The sequence below is a fragment of the Neolamprologus multifasciatus genome, chromosome 2 (assembly GCF_963576455.1).
Source record: "Neolamprologus multifasciatus chromosome 2, fNeoMul1.2, whole genome shotgun sequence".
Classification (NCBI taxonomy): Eukaryota; Metazoa; Chordata; class Actinopteri; order Cichliformes; family Cichlidae; genus Neolamprologus; species Neolamprologus multifasciatus.
In genome coordinates this window covers 15954423-15967189 of record NC_140440.1, presented here as the reverse complement: position 1 = coordinate 15967189, position 12767 = coordinate 15954423, and the positions used below count along the sequence as shown (strand labels likewise).

The window sequence follows — 12767 nt, the reverse complement described above, 5'->3', positions numbered from 1 at the left end:
CGTCTGTCGATCTCCGGCTCCCTTCTCCCATCACTCGCGAACAAGACCCCGAGATACTTAAACTCCTCCACTTGGGGCAAGACCTCATCCCCGACCCGGAGTGGGCACTCCACCCTTTTCCGGCTGAGAACCATGGCCTCAGATTTGGAGGTGCTGATCCTCATTCCCGCTGCTTCACACTCGGCTGCGAACCGCTCCAGTGCGAGCTGGAGGCCCTCACCCGATGAAGCCAACAGAACCACATCATCCGCAAAAATCAGAGATGAGATCCTGAGGCCACCAAAGCGAAAGCCCTCCGCCACTTGGCTGCGCCTAGAAATCCTGTCCATAAAAATTATGAACAGAACCGGTGACAAAGGGCAGCCCTGGCGGAGCCCATCACCCACCGGGAACGAGTCCGACTTATTGCCGGCAATGCGAACCAAGCTCTTGCAACGGTTGTATAGGGATCGAATGGCCCGTAGCAATGGGCCAGACACCCCATACTCCCGTAACACCTCCCACAGGACACCCCGAGGGACACGGTCGAATGCCTTCTCCAAGTCCACAAAACACATGTAGACTGGTTGGGCAAACTCCCATGCACCCTCAAGTATCCTTGAGAGGATGAAGAGCTGGTCCAGTGTTCCGCGACCAGGACGAAAACCGCATTGTTCCTCCTGCATCAGAGGTTCGACTAGCGGACGAACTCTCCTTTCCAGCACCCTGGCATAGACTTTCCCGGGGAGGCTGAGGAGTGTGATCCCCCTGTAGTTGGAACACACCCTCCGGTCCCCCTTCTTAAAGATGGGGACCACCACCCCGGTCTGCCAATCCACGGGTACTGCCCCTGATCTCCACGCAACATTGCAGAGGCGTGTCAACCAGGACAGCCCTACAACATCCAGAGCCTTCAGGAACTCGGGGCGGACCTCATCAACACCAGGGGCTCTGCCACCAAGGAGTTGTTTAACTGCCTCAGTGACCTCGCCCCCGGAAATTGGCGGGTCATTCCCCTCATCCCCAGACTCTGCTTCCTCCTCGGAAGACGCGTCAGTGGGATTAAGGAGGTCCTCGAAGTATTCCTTCCACCGCCTGACAATTTTCTCAGTCGACGTCAGCAGCGCTCCACCAGCACTATACACAGTGCAGGTAGAGCACCGCTTTCCCCTCCTGAGACGCCTGACGGTTTGCCAGAACCTCTTCGAGGCAGTCCGAAAGTCTTTTTCCATGGCCTCTCCGAACTCCTCCCACACCCGAGTTTTTGCTTCAGCCACTGCCCGAGCCGCATTCCGCTTGGCCTGTCGATACCTGTCGGCTGCCTCCGGAGTCCCACAGGCTAACCAAGCCCGATAGGACTCCTTCTTCAGCCTGGTGGCTCCCTTCACCTCTGGTGTCCACCATTTGGTTCGGGGATTACCACCACGGCAGGCACCAACCACCTTGCGGCCGCAGCTCAATGCAGCAGCTTCGGCAATGGAGGCGCTGAACATGGTCCATTCGGACTCAATGGACCATGTTATATATATATATATATATATATATATATATATATATATATATACGAATGAGGCTGAAAGTACAAACATCACTAATGTCACATAACTTTGCCGATATGTGGCCAGCAGCAATGTTTTAATGTTCTTCGTTATTAAACATTCGCACATAAATAAGTGACGTCATATTCAGTACTTACCTTTGACAGTTCGGCCGCTCCCCTTCTGCCGTAATTTGCGACAAAATTATCCACACCCACCACCACGCTATGAATTGTGGGATATATGGGACCACTAAGCGCGCACCGGACCACGCTTGATATTTAGGGAAATCGACGGCGCATTTGGAGTATGCATTTGAAGTACACTTTTGGGACAGCTGTCGTCGTGTGGCGGTGACATAATTGCACTTAAAATGCGTACTTCAAGCATGCAGACCCTGAATTGGGACACAGCAATAGTGACCATAAAATCACTGAAAGATTGATGCAACCATAGACAGTACATTACAGACAGGCACAGGCATTTGTTCATGAATTCCAGTTACAAAGCTTCTTTCAGAGGAGTTTCTTCATTGCCATCTAAATATTTCTTAGTAAATCAGAAATGATAAGTACTGAGCAGGTTTGACCAAGTAACCACTGAACGTTTACAGGCTACGTCCTGCATTAGTGTTTCTGGACACTATTAGAAACAATAATTTGAAGAAAAAAGATCATGTTGTATTCAGTAACAATTCAAGCTAACAAGTGAGCCCATAAATCCATAAAGTGTTTACTGTGTTAGCAGATTAATGAAGCCGAGAGCCGTTTACAACAGACAGAGGAGCCTGATTCCTGGTCATTGCAAGCCACAGTCACCTTCTAAAGGCACCCAGTGGATTTGCATGGCTGCATTCCTTCATGTTAGTTTGGACAGTGTTGGGAGGGTTACTTTTAAAATGTATTCCACTACAGATTACAGATTACATGCCCCAAAATGTATTTTGTAACTTATTCCATTACATTACTCAATGAGAGTAATGTATTCTGATTACTTTTGATTACTTAATATATTATCATGCTTTTTACAACTACATGAGTGTACTAATGCTGTCTGATTTATTACTATTACAGAAGGTTACTCTCCATACCAACACCAGCTAGATGTTTAAATCTTAATATAAATGAGTAACAGTAGGTGGACATTAGGTAAGGCTGCACTTTTTGCAGCGATCTCATATAGAAAACTATTCCACGCGTATATAAAACAGGTCCGTGGCTCCGAACCGTAGTAAAGGGACCTCTGGCTAATACGTCAGGTTCATGTCGGGCTCGTAGCTGAAAACTAGCTTTACTTTGTTGTCTGAGTCAACTTTGCTAGCGAGAGACAGAGAGGGGCGTTGAAAGGCTGCTCCAATGGAACTTATTGTTTCAGAGGAAAACACGAACACAGTGTACAGTCGAGTCTTAATAGCTTACTTACAACTGGGCTCGTCAGGCTCTCTGTTTTGCTGCAGTTGTTATTATTATATTTACATGCTTCCAGTTCCCGTTTCTGCTCCGTGACAGCTCGTACTTTTACTTTTTCTCCCTCCTCGCTCACAGACACATCACGGGTATGGCAGTCCATTCTCCCTGCAGCACGGACTACACTGCCCATGAGGCTGCATGCTTTAGGGTGATGCCTGTAACACTCTGCCTATTGCAAAAATCCGTCAGCCACTAATAAGCTTATGTTTTCTTGAACTGGTAATAGAAGGTAAGATTAATAATTCCTTATGAGTAGTATTTACGTTAGAATAAGGCAACACACCAGTACACAAGTGCAGATGCAAAAATAGGAATAAAATCAGCTCTATGGGAATTCAATGCTGAACTATAAATCAAACTAAATGTTGGTATTCTGAACAGGCATTAACTGACTTTGCCAGCTCATAAAATTTCAAGATGATACCAGTGAAAAATCAGCATGACCCCAAACAGCAGTTGTGGCTTCAAAAATTAATCATCTTAAAGTTGCATCTGCAGCCACGCTGATGCTGTTTTCTTTCTTCAATAGAGCTGAATATCCTGCAGTAACATTTTAAGCATGACTCTGTAGCAGTGCAGCTGCCATGCAGCATTGGGAACCCCGCATACAAGAGCCAGCAGCAGGAGTAAGCAGTCATACTCTGACAGGCTCTCTTTGAGATCCACATTTGCTCCAGGGTTAACACATTTGACAAGTGGGTTGCATCGAGCCTTCTTGATGACACACACACAAACACATAAACCGAGGTAAGAGGTGGGAAATAACAACTGGAACCTGCGATCGAATGCACATACACACAGACATGCATGCATTTCCAAGATACTTAAGGCTGCAAGGGACTGACGTGAATGAATATAAAGTGCTCTGATGTCACATGGTGAGGCATGAGGTGACAGTGTGAAGTAGCACAGTAAAAAGTCAGTGTGAGCTCGAGGCAGCTGTCATCCATCACTTTGCTGTGGTTGTCTGAAGCAACTTAAGAAAGTAAGCGTGCACATGACTCGCACGCCGAGAGGTGTTTATGTTCACAATCCTTCACACACCACACGCTCGTTTGTGAAACAGAGTCACACACAACCTGCTTTTTCATACCTCTGTGCTAAATGTATGAAGATAGCATCACTTTCAGTGATAATGATCAGAACTCTTCTCAGTGTGTGATGCAATGGAAAAACACTTTACAAATATCACACGACTGTAGTACTCGACTGCAATGTTCCCTCTAAGCTGCGCATGTGCGCAATTGTGCATTGCTGGCAGGTCTCTGCGCACAGAAAACAATCTAACCTGAATTGAAATTCAAATGAAAACTTTAACAATTCTGTTTTGCAGTGTTAGTCAGTGAGTGACTGGCTGCTCCCGTATGGGATTAGAACGATGCCTCCTTATCCCATAGTCCAGCCAATGATGCGATTCACATTCGTATATACGCAGCTAATCAACGTCGTTGTCAGGCTATGACAGCTTTCTTATGGGCCGACACCGGTGTTTTAGCTAGCAAAGCGGCTGATGTGGAGTGAAGCCACGTTAATGACAACGTGTACAACCATTGGAGATGTGAGCAGGACAGACGGAACAATTGACGGAAAAAGTGTGAACTTTATACCAGTTTTTAAATTGTGTTGATAGGCCACATAAAACCAGAGTTATGATAAAAATATGCAATGTTTGGTTTTCTTCCTGAACACTATCATTGTTTATATTTACTGCGGGAAGAAACGGTAAAAACGGCGTTTTATAAGGAAAATGCTCGAAAGCCTGGGAGCAAAACCAAAAACACCCCCCAGCCTTTCCTATTGGTGGAAAAATGTACCATGTGGACCAATCAAAAAATTATATGGCAGCATGGCATTTAGTTGTTTTAGGAGTGACGGCGGTGTTTTGAGATGTGAGCGATTTGCGACCTTTAGCGCAAATCTTGTGTAGTTAGTGTGTAGTGTAGTCAATAAATTTGTCGTGTGTGTCAGGCGACTGCTGAATGTTACAGGTGTTACAGCAGTGATACATCTCCTGTTGTCAGGCCTGCAGGTATCAGGCTGTTGTTCTCCTTTATCTCATAGTGGACAGAAATTATTTTTTGGAGTGGCACAAATAATTTGTGTGGCATCAGATTTGATGCAGAACACCTGACTGTTCTGTAAATAGTTTGAAATGTTTATTTAAAAAAACGCCTTGGCTGCATTTTTAGGTAAACAGCTGCAAAAAACTTTGTTGTTTGCATAACTCAGTAACTTTTTTAAAGAAGTAACTATATAATTAATTGCCCAGCATTGGTCATTATTTACTGTATTTTGCAGACAGAGAGTTACAGACTCTCTCCCAGACCACAGACTCATAATACAAGTCAGAGCTACAAGTCAGAGCAAAAAAGAAAAAAGTAAGTTTTCAAAACTGGAGTTCAAGTTATTTTTACTTCCAATAGTGTTAACATACTACACAGGACATGAACAAGATTTTTATAATTTTCATTGTAAGTGGGCTAAAGCAGTTAATTAAAAGTAGTCTAACATAAATGCTGTAATTTGATTATTTTAATAAACCATGTAACTTGGATGGATTCGATGCTGGCGTGACCACAGTGCACACGTCTGCTGTTGCTCACAGTGGTCCAAGGGGCCGCTCAGGGAGTTTGTGCGTTCGCCCAGACACATGAAATATTAGAGGGAACATTGCTCGACTGTGAGTGAAAACATGAATATTGTGGATCAAACATGTTTATTTCATGACTTTTTCACAGTTTTAGGTTTCACAAGCTGTTTTCTGGACCATCTTCTCCACCAGTATACTACCTCTGGAACAGTAACGTCACATATGATAGTCATGGAACTCCTGTGCTTATTTTCCCAAAATGTGTTGCAAGATGTCCCCGATGTATTCATCATTGTGTGTAAATATATGTCTGTTTATGATTGATAAGTGCTTAGCTATAGATAAAAGCGTTGTATAAATATCTGTGAGTTGGTTAACGAGACCTGTGGAGGAAAGTGCTTTCAGCGCTCACATTGAGTGGAAAGGAATTATATAAGTACCAGTGCGTTTCATATTTACCATCGCTGCCAATAATGATGAGATACAGCTAATGTGGCTATCGTATAATTGTTTATAGTTACGGCTAATGCACTGGTCTGTTTAATATTTATGATTTATAAATTATACTTAATTTTGGCTGAAATAGTAGCTTTATTGCTTTACAAGCTTTAAAATTCCTCCTAAAATGTGGTTCAGTGTTGTGAGCATTCATTACTTTTCATGTTGTGTTTAATTCAGAGTTACTGAGAGTTGCTTCAGATTCTTTCAGTTCCCATAAGATGGCCCATTTGTCCAGTGTTAGAATAAATACACAGCACAGAAACAGTATATTTAGTGTAAAGTTTAACATACAGGCATCTATAAAAATGATGATTTACGAGGTTTAGCAGTATTAGAAGTTAGCAGGACGTTAGCTAGCTAGATACCGACTAAAGAAGATGTATCCTGTGCTGACTGAAGTATTTATTTAAAAAAAACGTACAACTCTTCTATAACTTTAGACCAGGGGTGGGCAACTCCAGGCCTCGAGGGCCGGTGTCCTGCAGGTTTTAGATCTCACCCTGGGTCAGCACACCTGAATCACATGATTAGTTCGCAGAGGTGGGACCAAGTCATTGCTTTGCAAGTCTCAAGTAAGTCTCAAGTCTTTATCCTCAAGTCACAAGTCAAGTCTCAAGTAAAGTCAAGCAAGTCAGAGTCAAGTCGTAAGTCAAGACAGACAACTTTCAAGTCAAGTCCCAAGTCCGAAACTTTGAATTTCAAGTCCTTTCAAGTCTTTTTTTAAAAAACAATGTTGCAGTTATATGTTAGGTGTAAATAATAGACCATGTGTTCTTTTTTTAAATCTGTATTTATCTCATCACCTGATGAAACAAGTAACTTACAAAATATGCACAAACTAATTCTGAAATTGCACCTTGTACAGCTCAATTAAACTTTGCTGCAAGAATAGTCTTCCTCTAAATTACAAATTCAAAGAATAAACATTCAGTGAAACATGAAGACCAAATTGGCCAAAAGTCTGTCAGTCATTTGTGCACGATGAGGCCGTAGAATGATGCCACCATAGCTGAAAATTCGCTCCACAGGAGCACTACATGGAGGTACTGCCAAAACTCTGGTGGCAACAGAGAAGTAAGAGTCTGCATGTTCATTGCCCAGAACAAGAGGGTGTTCTGTCCATCATTCTATCCAGGTAGTGACTTAGCTGTAGAGCTGGACTCTTCCCCACATCCTTCTTCTGCCTCTTACAGTAAGCAGCAAAGAGTCCTCCATCTTCACAGGCCTCTTGGTGTTCCTCACCAGGAGTCACAGGTTGCTCTGACTTTGCAGGATCTTCCGCATCTTGCAGGATCAGATCTGGCAAAACAAATTAACAACAGCAAAAGAGCCTTTATTACAATTTTAGACAAAAAAAAAAATACAGAAAAAATATAAACTATATTCAATCTTTACCTTTAATGTTTTGTGTCACCTCTGTCTTTATGTCACAACTGCCCAACACATGGTGTTCCACCCACAACAGAGAAAATGCTGGATCCAAAGCAGCTGCTTTAAGGTACACTGGATCTGAAAAGGGGGACGTGATCCCATCTTCTGCTCTAGCCATTCGCACACTGATAAAGATTCCAAGAAATCTTTTGTTCAAAGATGCTTGGAGGCTCCTGACCAGACCATTCAGGAAACGGACTTGAGGCTTCAGTTTCTCAAGGTGGTGATTGAGGGACAGCACGGATGGAACAACAGCACTAATTGTGACTATTGTCTCACCTTGTGTCAAATCTGTTGCTTCTCCAAAAGGCTTCAAGATGTCCACCATCTCCTTCAACAGGTTCCACTCTCGTGTTGTGAATAATAACTCCTTGTGCCCAGCCATTTCAAGAACAGCAGAGTTTTAGATGTTCACATTGGATAACTGCCTTCACTTGTCTCAGTGTTGAATTCCATCTTGTGTCTACAGCTGCAGGGATCGCTTTCTGTTCACCAAATTCAGCTTCAAACACATCGTTGAATGTTGTGCTTGTGTGCAGTAGAGAGCTGAGCTTAGATAACTTTGAAAGTGAAGGAGATGCCACTTTGGTCTCTGACTAACCATCTTTCACCACCAGCTGAAGTGTGTGCGCAAAACACTGCAGGCGCTGTGTCTTTGCCATAGCAGCACCTACTGTTTCTTGATCTTCCAAGGTTAAGTCATGCCAGAGCTCTGGGTCGTCAAGATGATCACCATCATCATCATGTTCCTCACCTTGCTCAGTGGAGAAGCACACAGTGAATGCTTTCCGCATATTGGCAGCATTGTCACTAATAATATAGTCTAGTTTATCTTTGATGTTGTATTCGTCACATATAGCTTCAAATTTCTCACAGATTCTTTCACCAGTGTGTAATCCTTTGAAGCGGTCAAAGGCCAGCAGTTTGGATTTTAGCTGCATCCTCTCTGTCTCTTTCTGTATCCAGTGCACAGTGATACCAAGGAAACCCCTCATCCTTCGGTCTGACCAAATGTCCACAGTGACTGAAACATCCCATATGGAAAAGATATATATAAATCTTATAAAGTTTGTCTCTGTCTTGTGTGAAACTTGTATGAAAAGCATACGAGTAAAAACAGATATAAGATCCCTTGAAAAATTATATAATGAAACTTGTATGTTTTGGATACTTACTAAAACAATATATGAAAGTAATGAGAAAGTGGCCACTTTCATGAGTAAATCGTGTAAGCCTTATATGATATACTCATGAAAGTGGCCACTTTCATGAGTTAAGTCATATAAGTTTTTACTATTTCTTTTCCATATGGGATAATCAGTCTCGCTCAACTGAGTTTTTAACATTGAACGTTTCTCAGCAGCGAGGTTCTCTGTTTTTGATATAATTGTTCTGCGACATACCGGGCTGTATTTTCTGTCAACTACCGTCAGAAAGTGCCAAAAATTCTTGTTTTCCACAATAGAAAGGGGCAGGTTGCAACCAATAATCAAGTCACTTAATAATCCATTCGTGATAGCTTTCTGCTGTGGATGAGTCATGCTGTACTGTCCAGCACAAGTGTCCATAAACTGTGATATGGAAGGCTGTTGAGGTTCATTTGTGATCCTCTTTTTCATCTGGTATTCTTCAAATCTGATAGAGGTAAGCATATTAGACTCATGTCAGAAATTCCATTACAGCCATTCATGAATTGCATTGGACTTTAAGTTAATCCTAAATAACTATTAACACTTAAACCCTCATAGTTTTCAGACAATAAAGAACATAAATAAAAAATAAACAATATTTATTAAAACACTTTTCTCAAAACCCTGCATACAGTTCTAATAAGCAATGTTTAGCATCCCTGTTAAGAATAACTGACCTTTGCAAATAAACAACAGCTAATAACATAAGGTCAAAGTATTTTATTTGATGTATTGACATAAATGACAGAAGAAAAAGGCCATATATAGCAGGACTACTCAATTACACACTAAGGTGGGCCAGATTTTCTAACCAAAAAAAAATTTCCCTGGCTCAGACATGCAAAAGTTAAACATGACCATGTTTAATTGCAAATTAAACAGTGATTTTGAATTGTGATGTGATGGTAAAATAATTATTTGTCAGTCTAAACTGGGTTAAATCTATGGGACTAATGATGGGAGGGAGACGGAGAGAAACTCTCTTCCCTGAGTACAGCTACAGAACCCACTTTCTGAAACGGACCCAGCTCACCATTCACCGACAATTCTGAGCTAACAAGTTGCATGTTATTCTTGGATGCACTTGTAGGACCGGATTTAAAATAGCATGACAAACATATCATACCTGTTAAAGCCAAACAGTATCATCAACGTAGCCCGGAGAACATTTGTTAATAAGATGAAGTTAGCTAAGTCGCTATCTCATCGTAGCAAAAAAAGGCAGCACCTACCGTTCTTTATGCAACTTCAAATGTCGGACAAAGTTGGAAGTTGTTCCATCTCCGTCTGTAATTCTCTTCTTGCATGTTTTGCATGTTGCATTTTGTTTTTTGTTGACTACTTCGTAGTTTATGTAGCCGAAAGAAATTACTCTTGGGAGCATTTTTGGCTCGAGCGTTTTTTTTTTTTTGTTTTTTTTTAATCTGGTTAATTTGATTGGCTGTGCTACAGCTCGCGCTCACATACATACGGAGTGTGGTAAGAATGAATGAATGAATAAAGTGAATTAATGGTCCACACTTTTTATATAATATGTATGTTAAATTTTAGATTTGGGTAAAATATCAAGTCTTTTCAAGTAAACAGGTTCAAGTCCAATTCAAGTCCCAAGTCACTGGTGTAAAAGTCCAAGTAAAGTCACAAGTCTTACAACCTTTTTTCAAGTCAAGTCTAAAGTCATAAAATTAATGACTCGAGTCTGACTCGAGTCCAAGTCATGTGACTCGAGTCCACACCTCTGTTAGTTCGTTACCAGGCCTCTGGAGAACTTCAGGACATGTCGAGGAGCTAATTTAGCCATTTAAATCAGCTGTGTTGGTTTAAAAACCTAAAAACTACAGGGACGCCGGCCCACCCCTGCTTTAGACAAAAAGCCACAGTAAAGTAAATCACACAGCTATGTTTGGTGGGTTAGAGATGTTGGGCCTCATCAACACCGGTGTTGAGCCCCGAGTTCCTGAAGGCTCTGGACGTTGTAGGGCTGTCCTGGTTGACACGCCTCTGCAATGTTGCGTGGAGATCAGGGGCAGTACCCGTGGATTGGCAGACCGGGGTGGTGGTCCCCATCTTTAAGAAGGGGGACCGGAGGGTGTGTTCCAACTACAGGGGGATCACACTCCTCAGCCTCCCCGGGAAAGTCTATGCCAGGGTGCTGGAAAGGAGAGTTCGTCCGCTAGTCGAACCTCGGATACAGGAGGAACAATGCGGTTTTCGTCCTGGTCGCGGAACACTGGACCAGCTCTTCATCCTCTCGAGGATACTTGAGGGTGCATGGGAGTTTGCCCAACCAGTCTACATGTGTTTTGTGGACTTGGAGAAGGCATTCGACCGTGTCCCTCGGGGTGTCCTGTGGGAGGTTTTGCGGGAGTATGGGGTGTCTGGCCCATTGCTACGGGCCATTCGATCCCTATACAACCGTTGCAAGAGCTTGGTTCGCATTGCCGGCAATAAGTCGGACTCGTTCCCGGTGGGTGATGGGCTCCGCCAGGGCTGCCCTTTGTCACCGGTTCTGTTCATAATTTTTATGGACAGGATTTCTAGGCGCAGCCAAGTGGCGGAGGGCTTTCGCTTTGGTGGCCTCAGGATCTCATCTCTGATCTTTGCGGATGATGTGGTTCTGTTGGCTTCATCGGGTGAGGGCCTCCAGCTCGCACTGGAGCGGTTCGCAGCCGAGTGTGAAGCAGCGGGAATGAGGATCAGCACCTCCAAATCTGAGGCCATGGTTCTCAGCCGGAAAAGGGTGGAGTGCCCACTCCGGGTCGGGGATGAGGTCCTGCCCCAAGTGGAGGAGTTCAAGTATCTCGGGGTCTTGTTCGCGAGTGATGGGAGAAGGGAGCCGGAGATCGACAGACGGATTGGGGCTGCAGCTGCAGTAATGCAGATGCTGCACCGGTCCGTCGTGGTGAAGAGGGAGCTGAGTGTAAAAGCGAAGCTCTCAATTTACCGGTCGATCTACGTCCCTACCCTCACCTATGGCCACGAGCTGTGGGTAGTGACCGAAAGGACGAGATCGCGGATACAAGCGGCGGAAATGAGCTTCCTCCGAAGGGTGGCTGGCATCTCCCTTAGAGATAGGGTGAGAAGTTCGGCCATCCGGGAGGGGCTCAGAGTAGAGCCGCTGCTGCTCCACATCGAAAGGAGCCAGCTGAGGTGGTTTGGGCATCTGACAAGGATGCCCCCTGGGCGCCTCCTGGGTGAGGTGTTCCAGGCATGTCCCACCGGGAGGAGGCCCCGGGGCAGACCCAGGACACGCTGGAGAGATTATATCTCTCGGCTGGCCTGGGAATGCCTTGGTGTTCCCCCGGATGAGCTGGAGGAGGTGGCTGGGGAGAGGGAGGTCTGGGCCTCTTTGCTTAGGCTGCTGCCCCCGCGACCCGGCCCCGGATAAAGCGGATGAAGATGGATGGATGGATGGATGGATATGTTGGGCTACCAGGTGGCTACCGAACTGTGGCTGGGTGAATAAACACATTCAGGGAAGATATAGGATGAGGGTTAACTTTGACCTTTATAAAAGATTAGTCAAAGACATCGGGAAAACAAAAAATATCATGTGGCAGAAGGGAACTCTGCCACATGATATCAGCCAAGGGAACTTTCTATCCATGAGATCAGTCAATTACTCAGCATAAGGCAGATTTCTCTTCTAGAGCAGTTAAATATTTGGTGTACAGGATTCTGAGTTTTTAAAAATGTAGCCAAAAAAGGTGCTGCACAGGAATAACATAACAAACGGGGCTGAAAATGACTCACAAAAGTTGGGAAATATTATCACTGTGACGAGGAGAACGGAGGAGAGGAGCTGCTGGACTTTTTGGAGAGGAAAGTTGTTCTAGCAGGATTCTAGCTGCTTAGCAGTCCTGGGTCTTCTTTGTCATAGTTTGTGCTTCATGATGTGCCAGATGTTTTCAGTTGGTGAAAGGTCCAGACTTTTCTATTATGAAGCCACGCTGTTATTATAGCTGCAGTATGTGGTCTAGCATTGATTTGCTGAAACATGTGTATAGAGATTTCTCCAAATTTGCTCAGTCCTTTGATGAAATTATGTACTAGAGATGATGGTAAATGG

The 12767-nt window shown here is 43.9% G+C and overlaps 1 long non-coding RNA gene and 1 pseudogene across 2 annotated transcripts in view; both read right to left on the bottom strand.

Moving 5' to 3' along the window:
* LOC146524145 (uncharacterized) overlaps nucleotides 1-10544 on the bottom strand; it is a 203372-nt gene extending 192828 nt beyond the window's left edge. The window contains exon 1 of the long non-coding RNA XR_014876837.1: nucleotides 8540-10544. This is a non-coding gene — a long non-coding RNA (uncharacterized LOC146524145). The remainder of the gene's footprint in view (nucleotides 1-8539) is intronic.
* Nucleotides 7005-8533, bottom strand: LOC146524146 (uncharacterized; annotated as a pseudogene). Its single transcript, XR_014869748.1, has 2 exons — nucleotides 7473-8533; nucleotides 7005-7376 (listed from the first exon to the last, which is right to left on the bottom strand). The product of XR_014869748.1 is annotated as an uncharacterized LOC146524146 (transcript).
* Nucleotides 10545-12767: the final 2223 nt, after the last annotated feature.